The sequence below is a fragment of the Schistocerca piceifrons genome, chromosome X (genome assembly GCF_021461385.2).
Source record: "Schistocerca piceifrons isolate TAMUIC-IGC-003096 chromosome X, iqSchPice1.1, whole genome shotgun sequence".
NCBI classification, from domain to species: domain Eukaryota; kingdom Metazoa; phylum Arthropoda; class Insecta; order Orthoptera; family Acrididae; genus Schistocerca; species Schistocerca piceifrons.
The window spans coordinates 83,157,331-83,174,199 of record NC_060149.1 but is presented as its reverse complement, the minus strand read 5'-3'; positions in this window follow the sequence as shown (position 1 = coordinate 83,174,199).

The following is a 16,869-nucleotide window of genomic DNA, read 5'->3' as shown; positions in this document are numbered from 1 at the left end:
GTCCATAATGAGTTTATGCAAGTCTTTAACGACCGAGACGTCGACTCGGTTTGTAACTTTCTTCCGTTTCTACATCTACACTCTTGAAGCTACAGAATCTGAACACTGCCGCTCCCGAATGGCTACGTATCACCTTTCGCCTTTAGAATGTCTCGTAGTTGGTCTACGCAGTTTGTGAGTAGATTTGACGAAATAGAAAGTAATACTCACAGTAACGCTTTTGCAAAATTTAAAAATATTAAATACTAGTATATACTGCTATGTCTCGCAGTTGGTCTACCAAACAGAAACTAATTCTACAGTAACGCTTTTGCAAAAGTTGAAAATGTTATGGACTAGCAGATACTGCTGTTTCATCCTTTTCAATTTAGCTGTATGACGAAAAGCAGAGTGTCGATCACAGTAATAGGCCATCATAATTTGAAGCAATCTGACATGGTACTTAAAAGATTTACTATTTGGATTGTCAGAAAATGGAAACTTTGTCCTTGTGGCATATGATAGAAGTATAGAAATGATACAAGTGTAGGAATAAATACCAGCCCTCTCACTGAGCAAAGAGCTAATAAAATATCTGAAAACACTAACAGATGGTTCAAGGCAAATGGATGTATCTCCGCAGAAAAACAGTTAATATATTAGGTTATTTCGTAATAAGTCTCAATAATTTAATACAACATTATTTCGTAATGTTAAGTCATTTCGTTGCATTTAAGTCAAGTAAAATGTATATCTTTGACAACCTTGCACATTCCAGAAAGCGCTCTCCGCGAGGTCTTTGCTGTTTAAACCAGAGCCCACAGCGGCACTACTTAAAGACGCACACGAAGTCTCCAGAGCACTTCTGTGTGCTAATAACGCTCGATATTTTAATTTTAATTCTCCCCATAGAATGACGACGAAAAACCGTCTTCGTCATAAAATTCAGTTTCGTCGATGTCTTTGGCAACGAAAAATTAAAATTTTGCTTATATCCTCATTAAGAAGAAGACAGTGCAATATCCGGGCCGAGCTTTGTTGGCTTCATGTTTCAATCTCGCGGTAATTAAAAACAAAAGCTGAGGCATAGACCAATATCCAAGCCAGGGACAAGATTAGATTGCGCTGTGTCGGCGCCTGAGGCGGTCGCCTTTCTGGGGAGACAATATTCCGCATTAACTACTTTTCCAAAGTACGGGCTAAGACTCTGGTGACAGGGATCAAGAGATTAATGGTCACATAACACTGGCATAACTTGTTCTCACCTCTTTCGTCACAACGAAACATTTTAAAAGATATAAGGATACTGTTTGAAGTAAACTTGAGTTTTCAACTAAAGTGACACTGTCAAGAGACACAACGCACATAGACCTACAGGAATTATGAAAGTTAACTTTTTTTCCTCTTGATAGAAACTGTCACATCTTCACAGACAAGCCTTTAGTTTGTGTAGGACAGTTCGACTAATAGCTATCAAAATTTCTCTGCTCTTTTCAGTATAATATTTGTAGAAAACTAACATTTCTCAGCACAGAAAATGTTAATGTAAGTGTGTAAAGCCAATCTGGTACGTGGAGTGATCGATCCTTTAATGGTTTTCGACTACCTGAAAATAAAAGTGTTCCTAAGTTTACTGGAAATACGGAGAGCCAATAGAAACAAATTTGATTGATTCGCTTACATTTATGCTGTTGGACGGTCGCAGTTCGTCTTGTGCCTGATACTCTTTGTACACAATAATAGTTGCACCGGCAGACGGCATAGACTGTGCGACGGTTCTTCCTTCTTTTGACAACATTAAACCAAGCCTTGTTAACTATTCTCATGTGTAGCCGGCCGGTAAGGACGAGCGATTCTAGGCGCTTCAGTCCGGAACCGCGCGACTGCTACGGTCGCAGGTTAGAATCCTGCCTCGGTCGTGGATGTGTGTGATGTACTTACGTTAGTTAGGTTTACGTAGTTCTAAGTTCTAGGGGGCTGATGACCTCAGATGTTAAGTACCATATTGATCAGAGCCATCTGAACCGTTTCTTAGGAGTAGAATTTATTCATCTCTAGCACAAGGAATGTGATCTCAGTTACGATTGGCTATGCAAGAAGTGCTTTAATCATTTGATAATAGTGTTTTACCGAAATATACTTTCAATTTTGAATTTTATGATACTACGGCTTATACGGGAAGAATAACTAATCATTGGAAAATTTAATTTTTCAAACATTCAAAGTGTTACGTCTTACTACCGCGTACTTCAATCAATGTTTCACTACACACGACTCAGAATCTAATAAACATTTTTCTAGGACTTTGTCTTCTAATATTTCCATACTATTACAGATGAAACGCCGTTTTCATGAACACAACACACTGAGGAATTGATACAGTGACATGTCACGTTTAAAAAAAAAAAAACCGTTTGCATTTTGAAAAATAGTGAAATGTAGAATGGCTTTTAATTTCAGTTTCTCAATAATGCAAACAGTAAAGAATATTGCATATTTAATTTAACACTCTTTACAGGCAAAAACAGTTCACTTATGGAAAAACCCTCGATAAACAGTTACTTGTGTCTTTCTCACCCTTACGAAATAGAAGAGCAGAGCGTTTCGTCACAGGGTCGGTTAGCAAGCGCGAAAGCGTTAAGGAGATGCTCACTCAGCTTCAGTGGTTGATTCTAAAAGAGAGGTGTTGTGCATCATGTTGTAGTTTGCTGTTCAGATTCCTAGAAGAGTCAGCCAGTATGATGAATCTAAAAGTAGAGAGATTTGAATTCACACTGGTGAAAACACCATGTATCTAAACGCAGAGTCCTAGTAACAGTTGTTCTTGCCGCGCACCTTTCGGGATTGTAAAACGAAAGGGTTTAAACTTAATTCCAGAGTACAGATTTGTCAACATTTGTGCTTCGTTCCCTCTACCCTCTCCCTCATACGAGTAGCGTCTCACCCAACTTTGATGGCGGGCGACATTATGCATGCAGGTAAGTTGGAACACTAACACAAAAAACTCAAGCTAAAAAATGTTTTCTTTTCGCAAAATACATTACTGTTGGATTCCGCATTTAACTCCCTTTCATATCATGTAAACAGGAAGAGTGGATCATAGTTACCTGGTCATTCCTCGGCGTGAATGAAGTTCGGAGGAACACGGAACACTCGTATGATATTGTCTGGCGGAAGGCACCAAATGACTATTAAGCTGCCCAAGTGGAAAGAGCTGTGCCTTAACGGCATCTATTCGGAGTAGGTGACTGTGATGGATGTGTGTATACTGACATTTGGTATCGTGTTAGTGCTGTGTGATGATGAGAGGAAGAAGGGGATGAAGCCAGGTTCAGCGCAGAGCTTACTCCCCTCGAACAGCACCAAGGTGGGCATGAAGCGAAGTCTGGTGACCAGAAAATTTACGCCACAATCTCTCCATCTTTTGCCGGGCAAATACCGCAAAGAAAACGTCTTATAGCACAAGGATTCGAGCCGGCTACCCCAGGACAAAGCGCCACCGCACAGGCGTACGTTACCGACATTGGCTAAGGAGGCTGGGAAGATGCAGCTCAAAATAATAATGAATAAGGTTAGAAAACTTGCAACTCCACCGATATCTTGCCTCTCACTGATATGTATGTCGTTGGTAGCGCTGTATGTAGTTGTATCTCAAAGTTGGAAGATCAATGCATGTAATCAAATCTTACATAGGTGTAAGCAACATTAAGCCCAGGAGCGATATTTAGGACACTTACTTTACTTACATCAATGGAAATCTGCAAACTTTCAGACAATAGATGATAAAAAGTGACACATTTTGAAACTAAACCTATCAGGAGTTTGCAATGTCAGGTTGAATAAAGCGTATAAAGATGTTTTTTCTAGAAGTCGCGAATCACTCCCACAACCAACGAGTTGGCTGCATAGCCTTTCTTAAATAATTAATCATTCATAACCAGTCTGTTTTTTCTGGCGCATTCTGAAAGTGCTTTTGATGCTTGTACATCATAGACTTTGGCAAGGAATAGGTTAGTATTTAAAGAATATGTAAAGCTGCCAGCAGCCTGAAGGTTGGATGAACAAGCAGTGTCTTCTTCCATCCTTTGAACACTCACTCATTAAGTTATAGACGGACCTACTACTAACGCGGACCTCGAACAACGGTGCAAATTTCACCAGTGGTGTGGAATTCACCTCGACGTCATACGCGACCGATTTTACAACAGCAGATAGTTGTGGATACTGGAGGATAGGATTTCGGTTGGAGGACTGTTTAAGTGCACAAATGCATTACGCATTTCTCAGAAACAGTTAGAATGATGTACTAAAGATACTTCTGTTGATGTTAAGTAGATTATTTGTCAGCTATAAAGTACGGAATGTCACCAATTTCAAAGACGTTAACTCTAGAAAATGGAAACAAAGCAACGACTGGTCCAAATAAATACTTAACAGATATTTTGAACGAAATATGGGTTTCCAAATTTAAGCATGAAGACACTAATTTAATCATAATTAATGGTCATGTATGGACCTGTCATAACTAAACGGTGGGTGTCTTGGCGATGGAAAGGATGACATGATAACTCACTGCCCACTACACACTAACAAATTCATAAAATGTTCCCAAGAAGAGTGTTTCATCTATTGGTTCACTACACAGACGGACAGAAGACGATTTTATTCCCATGTTCAATCTAGCATCCCACGAAAACCGTGGTTTTACGGATTGAGCCTCAGCAGACGTGATACTATAATCTATCGTGAGGACGCACCTAGGACACGCATGTTACCCAAGCCATCTCTACAGGCTAAAAGCTGAGTACGATCCATATTGGCCGGAGGAAGCTTTTCAAACAGCCAGTCCCAATCACGTAATTGGGGTATGTAAAAAGTAAAGGAAAGAGGATGAGACTTTCTACAGCTACCTGGGGAAACTTCCTTCTTCTTCTCTTATTCCCTAGCGAATATCCCGTTTAGTGCGGGGACCGCTGTTTCATAATTTGGCAAACTTTACTTTATTATTTAACTTTGTGGCCGGGTGCCCTTCCTGGCACTTCTGTAGTCCTGTTAACTTAAAGGATGGTAGTCGTATGCGACATCTGTCTGTGAATCGTGTAAACTTTATTCCGTGTGTTATCGAGTTTAAACTGATTGTGTATCATATTCTATGAGGCGGAATTTGAAAACCAGCCCAGCATTTGTCGAAAGGAGGGAGGGAAGCCACCAAAAACCAAGCCAGACTGACCGGTACACCAGCTAACGTGTATGGGCTCCATCCATCTCTCACTCAGCTGCTTGTCCCGGAAACAAGCGCGCTGCCCGATACGCTACACCAAGTCATTTAAGTAAGTATTCCCTATTTCACTTCTTGTTATATTGCATCTAATCGCGAATACAATTAATAAAACTTTAGTTTCCTGTTTTCTCCAGGTAAACAGTATTTTATGAACTAATAAATGATACGACACTATTCAAGTACCAATTTACGTAAAATAAAACTAAGTGAGCGTTGTCGATCATCATTTTTCGCGTGAGTCCATGATTTCACAAACCTTTTTTTTATGGTGGCGGTAGTCTGTCATACTACTGTCTGATTGAAATTAGTTGCCACTTGACGTTCAAGCTCCAAACTTGCGACGTTGCCTCGTCAAGTTCAGTCTGTAGGCGGTCGCCACAGCGCACAGCTCTCTGCTGCGATAGAAATTCACTTTGAAGCCTCTATCTTCCACAAGAACCAAGTAAAAAGTTCAAATTCACATATAATGTACAACTCTATAATCCCTCTCAGTATGTCAAAAATCTGTTCTTAATTTTAATTAGGACAAGAATTGCTTTAATGTTTATTGAACGGGTTAAATTTTCCCATCCGTAAATAACTTCCAACTTATCAAATTCATGTCTAAAAAACTAGTGCCCTCACAGCAATACTTTTTTATTCTGTGATTACTAAAATATCTCGTTTGGCAACAAATCTTTTAAAATCTCCGTAAGGCATTGCGTCTCCTACGTATTTGCTTCTGAAAATGGCGTTTTATGCAATTGTGTCGGTATTTAACTTGTGAAAACCATGAAGTTGAAAATCTCTATCTCCTACAAAAATAATGTAAAAATTCTGCAAATTACGTGTAGCATAGATCCGGCGGAATCTTTGAGTTTCCCAAAAATATTTCCTTAATTTTAATTAGAGCGAGTGCTACGTTGGTCATTGAAAATGGAGAAATTTTCTCTTCCGGAAAAGTTTCCTTCTTTTCATTGCATGTCTCGAAAACTATTACACACGTCAAATAACCTCTTGGTATTTACACAAAATGAAATATATTTAAATTTCAGTCTAACTAAGGAGATGATTGAATGTGGACGAATAGTATTCGTCAGTCTCACACCAGGAAACTGAACGAAATAAATTCAGAAACACAAGTTTTAATGGAAGATAGACGTTAATTAAAGCACACTATACAGTTACACACTATGTTGTAATCAGGCAAATGGGAAGACTCTGCTTAATTCAGAGCCAGAGTCAGCGGAACTGTCGGTGTCGCTTCAGTGTTTCACACTTCTTGTATCACTCCTTCCACATGATTCACTATCTGTTGCCAGTCTTCTGGCGTCAGTTTCTCAACTGTCTCCTCCAAAATCCGTTCCACTTCGGTCGACGTAACTTTTTTATTTTCTGCAGTAGTATCGCATTTAACCTGAGCCCAAATCAGTTCTTTTGCGTTGAAGTGGAAATGGTGAGGACGAAATCTGAGCACTTTATGACCACATTTTTTGGGTATCTCATCCACAATGTAAAGTGGGTTCTTTGGCTTGTGTTGTGACACAAGTTCCAATAATTATGCCCTGATCAAGTTACTGTCAAATCGTATCTTACGTTTCTCTAGCCAGCAAACAATATCGTTTTTCTTCTTTGCCTTCGTGGGCGCCTTGTTTTGTGCAACCGAATGATATGGAGAGTTATCCATGACTACAATTATTCTTTTTCCTCTGCCGATCGGAGCTGTCATAATACAGCTGATGGTATCGTTCTCTCTTTTTTTTTTTTTTAACTGTGTTCCGCATTCATGCATGTTTCATTAAGCCGAACGATTTAGTCAAAAGTTGTCCCTAATAATTCTCTACGAAAGCGGCATCGCCAGACTGCAATATCTTGGAGTTCCAGTAATGGCCAGAAATTTATAACGGAGTCCTAACTTCTTCACGACTCATAACAATAACGATTTACTATCCTGAAATAAGTCCATTGTTACAAGGCTAGCATGTAGCTTTCTGAGTGTCGGATACTCTTTCCTTGAGTGATACGCATATATCTGAAGACAAATAGCATCTTCCTGAACAGAGTCGAGAACTGTGACCCTCTTCTCAAGGCCCCTCATCGTCCCAGGTGTCTATCATGTAGATGACTTTCCTGTTTCTTTTTTCGCCAATTTCTCCTTGCAGATTTTTATCACTGATAGTTCGCTGTTTTGTAGAGCAGCTGAAGTTCGCTCCACCACTTTATCCAAAGGAAGCCATAGACGCTCCTGCACCGCTCTGTCTCTCGAAATACTCCCTCGTGGAACACCCGAAGTCACGTGACTGAATGCGTATAATCACGCCATGTCTGACACTTTTTCAAAGTTTCCTGGGCGTGTGCAGCCTCGATCTGCCCCTCTTTCGACTACTTTCATCACACATGGTCATGTACGCGAAGCTGAAAATCACTCAGATCCCTCAGTACAACAGCTCTCTGAGGACTTGCTGGCACAATGCTTTAGGCAGCGCAGCGCAGCGGAAGTAGCAACGCAGAGGCAGCGTACAGAGCCAGGATCCCTCTGATGTATTGGTGGCGGCAGCTGTGCAGCCCACTGCCTGTCAACTGACATCTAGTTTTTCATTTATTTGCCTCAAGTCATGGCTATATTTGATGTTCACTGTTTCAATACTTGTTAAGAACCAGGATCTCGACAGCTATACTAGGATGCAACACAAATCTGCATGGGGAGAAATCACAATGGGCATTCTGTAGTGGATCTCTTGCTACATTTCATTTGAATCATGAAGTAGAATTAGTATTTTTACAGATGGAATAAGTGTTACTGTCAAACGGATCATAGAGAAATTTATGATTTTATTAAAGTTATTAACTGACTATTTATCATCCACGATAAATAGTGGACGATAAGTAGTTTAGACAAGAAGATAATAGAAGGTTTCGAAATGTGGTGCTACAGAGGAATCCTGACGATTAGATGGGAAGATCACATAACTAATGAGGAGGTATTGAATAGACTTGGAGAGAAGAGACATTTGTGGCACAACTTCACTAGAAGAAGGGATCGGTTGGTAGGGCGTATCCTGAGGCATCAAGGGAACAGCAATTTAGTATTGGAGGGCAGCGTGGAGGGTAAAAATCGTAGAGGGAGACCAAGAGATGAATACACTAAACAGATTCAGAAGGATGTAGGCTGCAGTAGGTACTGGAAGATGAAGAAGCTTACACAGGATAGAGTAGCATGGAGAGCTGCATCAAACCAGTCTCTGAACTGAAGACCACAATAACATTAACTGACTTTGAAAAATAGACTATTTTTAAATTCGGTTCTGTACTGTCGGAAGTACACTACCTCCTATTAAGGTAGTATACGAACACTGTATTGTACTTAAATAATATATACGTTGTTGACTTGTTCCCACATCCCAGAGACTTCGGGTGTGATGTTTTCAGATGGGCCACCACACCGAAAGTCGTATAGAATGTATCATCAATGCCACAAATACCTTATCAAAGACACTGCCCCGTGCTGTCACCGTCGGGCAGCAGCTATAGTCTTCATTGAGGCAAATAAATGAAAAAATAAAAAATAAGTAGAGTGTTTGGTTCCGCCGTCATGGATTACACCTACTCTTTGGCACTCGCGTGTGACGGCAATTGAGTATTGTCTTTCACGGGAAATGGCCTGCTTGAAAAGCTCCAATTTTATGGCCTACACGTTCGTCTAATCCCAATTTCTTACAATGCTTTCTGTGAGAACACTTACGGGCTAACGTATGATCTACACGTCCTGATAATCTGGAAGAAACGGTAGCCTGCATCAGCACTGGTCTTGTAACCATGAACGGACCTATGTTGAGAAGACCGCGAAAAAAATGAAAGGGAGTACCTACATGTTTAGAGATGCAGCGAGATCGCTTTGATCTTCTGCTCCGAGGACGTTGTTGTTGTTGTTGTGGTCTTCAGTCCTGAGACTGGTTTGATGCAGCTCTCCATTATACTCTATCCTGTGCAAGCTTCTTCATCTCCCAGTACCTACTGCAACCTACATCCTTCTGAATCTGCTTAGTGTATTCATCTCTTGGTCTCCCTCTACGATTTTTACCCTCCACGCTGCCCTCCAATGCTAAATTTGTGATCCCTTGATGCCTCAAAACATGTCCTACCAACCGATCCCTTCTTCTGGTCAAGTTGTGCCACAAACTTCTCTTCTCCCCAATCCTATTCAATACCTCCTCATTAGTTACGTGATCTACCCACCTTATCTTCAGCATTCTTCTGTAGCACCACATTTCGAAAGCTTCTATTCTCTTCTTGTCCAAACTGGTTATCGTCCATGTTTCACTTCCATACATGGCTACTTTCAGAAACGACTTCCTGACACTTAAATCTATACTCTATGTTAACAAATTTCTCTTCTTCAGAAACGATTTCCTTGCCATTGCCAGTCTACATTTTATATCCTCTCTACTTCGACCATCATCAGTTATTTTACTCCCTAAATAGCAAAACTCCTTTACTACTTTAAGTGTCTCATTTCCTAATCTAATCCCCTCAGCATCACCCGATTTAATTTGACTACATTCCATTATCCTCGTTTTGCTTTTGTTGATATTCATCTTATATCCTCCTTTCAAGACACTGTCCATTCCGTTCAACTGCTCTTCCAAGTCCTTTGCTGTCTCTGACAGAATTACAATGTCATCGGCGAACCTCAAAGTTTTTACTTCTTCTCCATGAATTTTAATACCTACTCCGAATTTTTCGTTTGTTTCCTCTACTGCTTGCTCAATATACGGATTGAATAACATCGGGGAGAGGCTACAACCCCGAGGACGTATGTTTTGTGAAAAACATTATGGAATCGGGAATCATGTAGCAGTTACGAGAGCAGAGCCGACAAAAGAACTAATACACTGATGCGCCACAGAAACTGTTATAGGCATACGTATTTAGAGATATGTAAACAAGCAGAATACGGCGCTGCGGTCGGCAGCGCATATATAATAGAAAAAGTATCTGGTGCAATTATTAGATTGGTTACTGCTGCTACAGTAGCAGGTTATCAAGATTTAAGTGAGTTTGAACGTGGTGTTCTAGTCGGCGAACGAGCGACGGGACACAGCATCTCAGAGGTAGCGATGAAGTGGCGATTTTCCCGTACGACCACCTCACGAGTGTACCGTGAATATCAGATATCCGGTAAAACATCAAATCTCCGACATCGCTGCGGCCGGAAAAAGATCCTGCAAGAACGGCACCAACGACGATTGAAGAGAATCGTTGAACGTGACAGAACTGCAACCCGTCCGCAAATTTCTGCATATTTCAGTGCTGGGCTATAAACAAGTGTCAGCCTGCGACCCATTCAAAGAAACGTCATCGATATGGGCTTTCGGAGCCGAAGGCCCGCTCGTGTACTCTTGATGACTGCACGACAAAAAGGTTTATGCCTCGCCTGGGCCCGTCAACACCGATATTGGACTGTTGGTGACTGGAAACAGTTTGCCTGGTCGGACGAGCCTTGCTTCAAATTGTATCGAGCGGATGGACGTGTACGGGAATGGAGGAAACCTTGTGAATCCATGACCCCTGCATGTCAGCAGGGGATTGTTCAAGCTGGTGCAGGTTCTGTAATGGTGTGGGGCGTGTGCAGTTGGAGTGGAATGGGACCCTGATACGTCTAGATATGACCGTGACAGGTAACACGTACGTAATCATCCTGTGTGATCACCTGAATCCATTCATGTCCATTCTGCACTTCAGCAGGACAATGCGACACCCCACACGTCTAGAATTGCTACAAAACTGGCTCCAGGAGCACTCTTCTGAGTTTAAACACTTCCGCTGGCCACCAGACTTCCCAGGCACGAACATTATTGAGCATATCTGTGATGCCTTGCAACGTGCTGTTCAGAAGAGATCTACATCCCATCGTACTCTTCCGGGTTTATGGACAGCCCTGCAGGATTCATGGTGTCAGTTCCCTCCAGAACTACTACCCCTTTCCAACAGGTACGGGGTGCTCCCTAGTGGTGATGACATCGTTTCCGAGCCACCACAGGATGCCTCGCCTGTTGGGCCAGTGGCCGATTCTCCGGCAAGGTCCCGACAGTCACAGAGGGCGGGCCTATTAGTTATAGGGAGCTCCAACGTTAGGCGGGTTATGGAGCCCCTCAGGAAAATAGCGGGTAGGTCGGGGAAGAATGCCAGTGTGCACTCGGTGTGCTTGCCGGGGGGTCTCGTCCGTAATGTGGAGGAGGCCCTTCCGGCAGCTATTGAACGCACTGGGTGTGACCGGCTGCAGATAGTAGCACATGTCGGAACGAATGACGCCTGCCGCTTGGGTTCTGAGGCCATCCTTGGTTCCTTCCGGCGGCTGGCTGATTTGGTGAAGACAGCCAGCATCGCACGCGGAGTGCAAGCTGAGCTTAATATCTGCAGCATAGTGCCCAGAGTCGATCGCAGTCCTCTGGTTTGGAGCCGTGTGGAGGGTCTAAACCAGAGGCTCAGACGACTCTGCGACTATAATGGTTGCAAATTCATCGACCTCCGTTATTGGGTGGAGAACTGTAGGGCCCCCCTAGACAGGTCAGGCGTGCACTACACACCGGAAGCAGCTACTAGGGTAGCAGAGTACGTGTGGCGTGCACACGGGGGTTTTTTAGGTTAGAGGGACCCCCCTTGGGCGAAACGATAAAATACCTGACGGCTTACCAGAGAGGACATTATCATCGTTGATAAAGAACGTCCGTCCTCAGAGACCAAAAACAGGAAAAGTTAACGTAATATTGGTAAACTGCAGGAGTATCCAGGGCAAGGTTCCTGAATTAGTATCTCTTATTGAAGGACATAGTGCGTATATAGTATTAGGAACGGAAAGTTGGTTAAAACCGGAAGTGAACAGTAACGAAATCCTAGACACAGAATGGAATATATACCGCAAGGATAGGATAAACGCCAATGGTGGAGGAGTATTTATAGCAGTAAAGAATTCAATAATATCCAGTGAAGTTATTAGCGAATGCGAATGTGAAATAATCTGGGTTAAGCTAAGTATCGAAGGTGGGTCAGATATGATAGTCGGATGCTTCTATAGACCACCCGCATCAGCAACCGTAGTAGTTGAGCGCCTCAGAGAGAACCTGCAGAACGTCGTGAAGAAGTTTCGTGATCATACTATTGTAATAGGGGGAGACTTCAATCTACCAGGTATAGAATGGGATAGTCACACAATCAGAACTGGAGCCAGGGACAGAGACTCTTGTGACATTATCCTGACTGCCTTGTCCGAGAATTACTTCGAGCAGATAGTTAGAGAACCAACTCGTGAAGCTAACGTTTTAGACCTCATAGCAACAAATAGACCGGAACTTTTCGACTCCGTGAATGTAGAAGAGGGTATCAGTGATCATAAGTCAGTGGTTGCATCAATGACTACAAGTGTAATAAGAAATGCCAAGAAAGGAAGGAAAATATATTTGCTTAACAAGAGTGATAGGGCACAAATCGCAGAATATCTGAGTGACCACCATCAAACGTTCATTTCTGAGGAAGAGGATGTGGAACAAAAATGGAAAAAATTCAGAAACATCGTCCAGTACGCCTTAGATAAGTTCGTACCGACTAAGGTCCAAAGCGAGGGGAAAGATCCACCGTGGTATAACAATCATGTACGAAAGGTACTACGGAAACAAAGAAAGCTTCATCATAGGTTTAAGAGTAGTCGAATCATAGCTGATAAGGAAAAGCTGAACGAAGCGAAAAAGAGCGTAAAGAGAGCAATGAGAGAAGCATTCAACGAATTCGAACATAAAACATTGGCAAACAATCTAAACAAGAACCCTAAAAAGTTTTGGTCATATGTAAAATCGGTAAGCGGATCTAAATCCCCTATTCAGTCACTCGTTGACCACGATGGCACCGAAACAGAGGACGACCGAAGAAAGGCAGAAATACTGAATTCAGTGTTCCGAAACTGTTTCACTGCGGAAAATCGTAACACGGTCCCTGACTTCAGCCGTCGCACGGACGCCAAAATGGAAAATATTGAAATAAACGATATCGGAATTGAAAAACAACTGCTATCACTTAGTAGCGGAAAAGCATCCGGACCAGACGAGATACCCTTAAGATTCTACAGTGATTATGCTAAAGAACTTGCCCCCTTTCTATCAGCAATTTATCGTAGATCGCTGGAAGAACGTAAAGTACCTAGCGACTGGAAGAAAGCGCAGGTAGTTCCCATTTTCAAGAAGGGTCATAAATCAGATGCGAATAATTATAGGCCTATTTCGCTTACGTCAATCTGTTGTAGAATAATGGAACATGTTTTGTGTTCTCGTATTATGACGTTCTTAGATAATACAAATCTCCTTCATCATAACCAACATGGATTCCGCAAACAGAGATCATGTAAAACTCAGCTCGCCCTATTTGCCCAAGAAATTCACAGTGCCGTAGACACTGGCGAGCAGATTGATGCCGTATTCCTGGACTTCAGGAAGGCATTTGATACGGTTCCGCACTTACGTTTAGTGAAAAAATACGAGCTTACGGAATATCGGACCAGGTTTGTGATTGGATTCAGGATTTCCTAGAAGAAAGAACACAACATGTCATTCTTAACGGTTCAAAATCTGCAGATGTAGAGGTAATTTCGGGAGTACCGCAAGGAAGCGTGATAGGACCTTTATTGTTTACAATATACATAAATGACTTAGTTGACAACATCGGTAGCTCCGTGAGGCTATTTGCAGATGACACGGTTGTCTACAAGAAAGTAGCAACATCAGAAGACTCTTACGTACTCCAGGAAGACCTGCAGAGGATTAATGCATGGTGCGACAGCTGGCAGCTTTCCCTAAACGTAGATAAATGTAATATAATGCGCATACATAGGGGCAGAAATCCATTCCAGTACGATTATGCCATAGGTGGTAAATCATTGGAAGCGGTAACGACCGTAAAATACTTAGGAGTTACTATCCGGAGCGATCTGAAGTGGAATGATCACATAAAACAAATAGTGGGAAAAGCAGGCGCCAGGTTGAGATTCATAGGAAGAATTCTAAGAAAATGTGACTCATCGACGAAAGAAGTAGCTTACAAAACGCTTGTTCGTCCGATTCTTGAGTATTGCTCATCAGTATGGGACCCTTACCAGGTTGGATTAATAGAAGAGATAGACATGATCCAGCGAAAAGCAGCGCGATTCGTCATGGGGACATTTAGTCAGCGCGAGAGCGTTACGGAGATGCTGAACAAGCTCCAGTGGCGGACACTTCAAGAAAGGCGTTACGCAATACGGAGAGGTTTATTATCGAAATTACGAGAGAGCACATTCCGGGAAGAGATGGGCAACATATTACTACCGCCCACATATATCTCGCGTAATGATCACAACGAAAAGATCCGAGAAATTAGAGCAAATACGGAGACTTACAAGCAGTCGTTCTTCCCACGCACAATTCGTGAATGGAACAGGGAAGGGGGGATCAGATAGTGGTACAATAAGTACCCTCCGCCACACACCGTAAGGTGGCTCGCGGAGTATAGATGTAGATGTAGATGTAGACATTAGTCGAGTCAATGCCACGTCGTGCTGCGTCACTTCTGTGTGCTCGCGGTTGCCCTACACGATATTAGGCAGGTGTGCCAGTTTCTTTGGCTATTCAGTGTACTTCAGATAAAGGGCGCCCATACCATGGTTTGTAAAGGCGGAGGGGGGGGGGGCTATACCTGAGGGTATGGAGTATTTTTTTACTATTTTGGAAGACGAATAGCGACTTGTTAGTAACCGTAAAAGTTCCAGCTCCTACCCTATTAAAAAATCTGAATAATAGCCGGCCGCTGTGACAGAGCGGTTCTAGGCGCTTCAGTCCGGAACCGCGCTGCTGCTACGGTCGCGGGTTCGAATCCTACCTCGGGAATGGATGTGTGTGATCTCCCTAGGTTAGTTAGATTTAAGTAGTTCTAAGTCTAGTTGACTGATGACCTCAGATGTTAAGTCCTATAGTGCGTGGAGCCATCAGCTGAGTAAAATGTATCTTTCCCTTTCCCTGAGAGCCAGCTGGGTGTGGGGTGGGGGGGGGGGGGGGGTGCGACACCGCTCCTACCCCCAGGCAAGAGCGCAACTGCTTCAAATTGGAAGTTCGAGTTCGTTTATCGTCCAGCTGGGAGCTGAACTGCCTGTAGCAATACGCTGAGGTGGCGAAAGTCATAGGATACCTCCTAAAATCGTGTCGGACCTCCTTTTCCTCGGCGTAGTGCAGCAACTCGACGTGGCATGGACTCAACAAGTCGTTGAAAGTCACTGCAGAAATACTGAGCCATGCTGCATCTATAGCCGTGTAGGATTTTGTGCAGGAACTGACCTCTCGATTATCTGTCATAAATGTTCCACGGAACTCATGTCGGGCGATCTACGTTGTCAAATCATTAGCTCGAATTGTCAAGAAAGTTCTACAAACCAACTGCGAACAATTTTGGCGCGGTGACACGGCGCATTGTCATATATAAAAGTTCCATCTCTGCTTGGCTGCAGATTGTCTCCAAGTAGCCGAACATAACCATTTCCAGGCAATGATGTGTTCAGTTGGACTAGTGAATCCGGTTTATTCAATGTAAACACAGCATACACAATTATGGAACCATCACCAGGCTGCACAGAGCCTTGTTAACAACTTGTGTGGATGGCTTCGTGGGGTCTGCGCCACACTCGAACCATACCATCAGCTCTTACCAACTGAAATTGGGACTCGTCTGATGAGGCCACGGTTTTCCAGTCGTTTAGGGTCCAATCGATACGGTCACGAGCCCAGAAGAGACGCTGCAGTGCTGTTAGCAATGGAACTCGCATCGGTCGTCTGCTGCCATAACCCACTAACGCCAAATTCACCGCACTGTCCTCACAGATAGGTTCGTCGTAAATTCGAAATTTGAGGTAAGGTCTTATGGGACCAAACTGCTGAGGTCATAGGTCCTTAAGCTTACACACTACTTAATCTAACTTAAACTAACTTACGCTAAGGTCAACACACACACCCATGCCCGAGGGAGGGCTCAAACCTCCGACGGGGGAAGCCGCGCGGACCGTGACAAGACGCCATAGATCGCTCGGCTACCCCGCGCGGCCTACGTTCGTCGTACGTCCCACATTGATTTCTGCGGTTATTTCACGCATCTACATCTACATCTACATCCATACTCCGCAAGCCACCTAACGGTGTGTTTGTTATCACTTACAAGTCTAGCAAACACCGATGGTCTCTGTCGTTAAGTGAAGGCCGTTGGCCACTGCGTTGTCCGTCGTGAGAGGTAGTGCGTGAAATGTTGATCTCGGAATATTGAATTCCTTTGCGATTTCCGAAATGGAATTTCCTATGCGTGTATCTCCAACTACCATTCCTCGTTGGTAGTCTATTAATTCCCGTTGTGTGGCTACAGTCACGTAGAAAATCTTCCCACATGAATTACCTGAGTACAAATGACAGCTCCACCCATCCACTGCCCTTTTGTACCTTAAGTACGCGATACTGCTTCCATCTGTTCACTGATAAGATAAAACATTTTGACCAGTGCCAGTCACGACGTCGGATGCCGCCCCGACATAAACTGCAAATTGGGAAATATTGAGATAAGCGACTTTCACA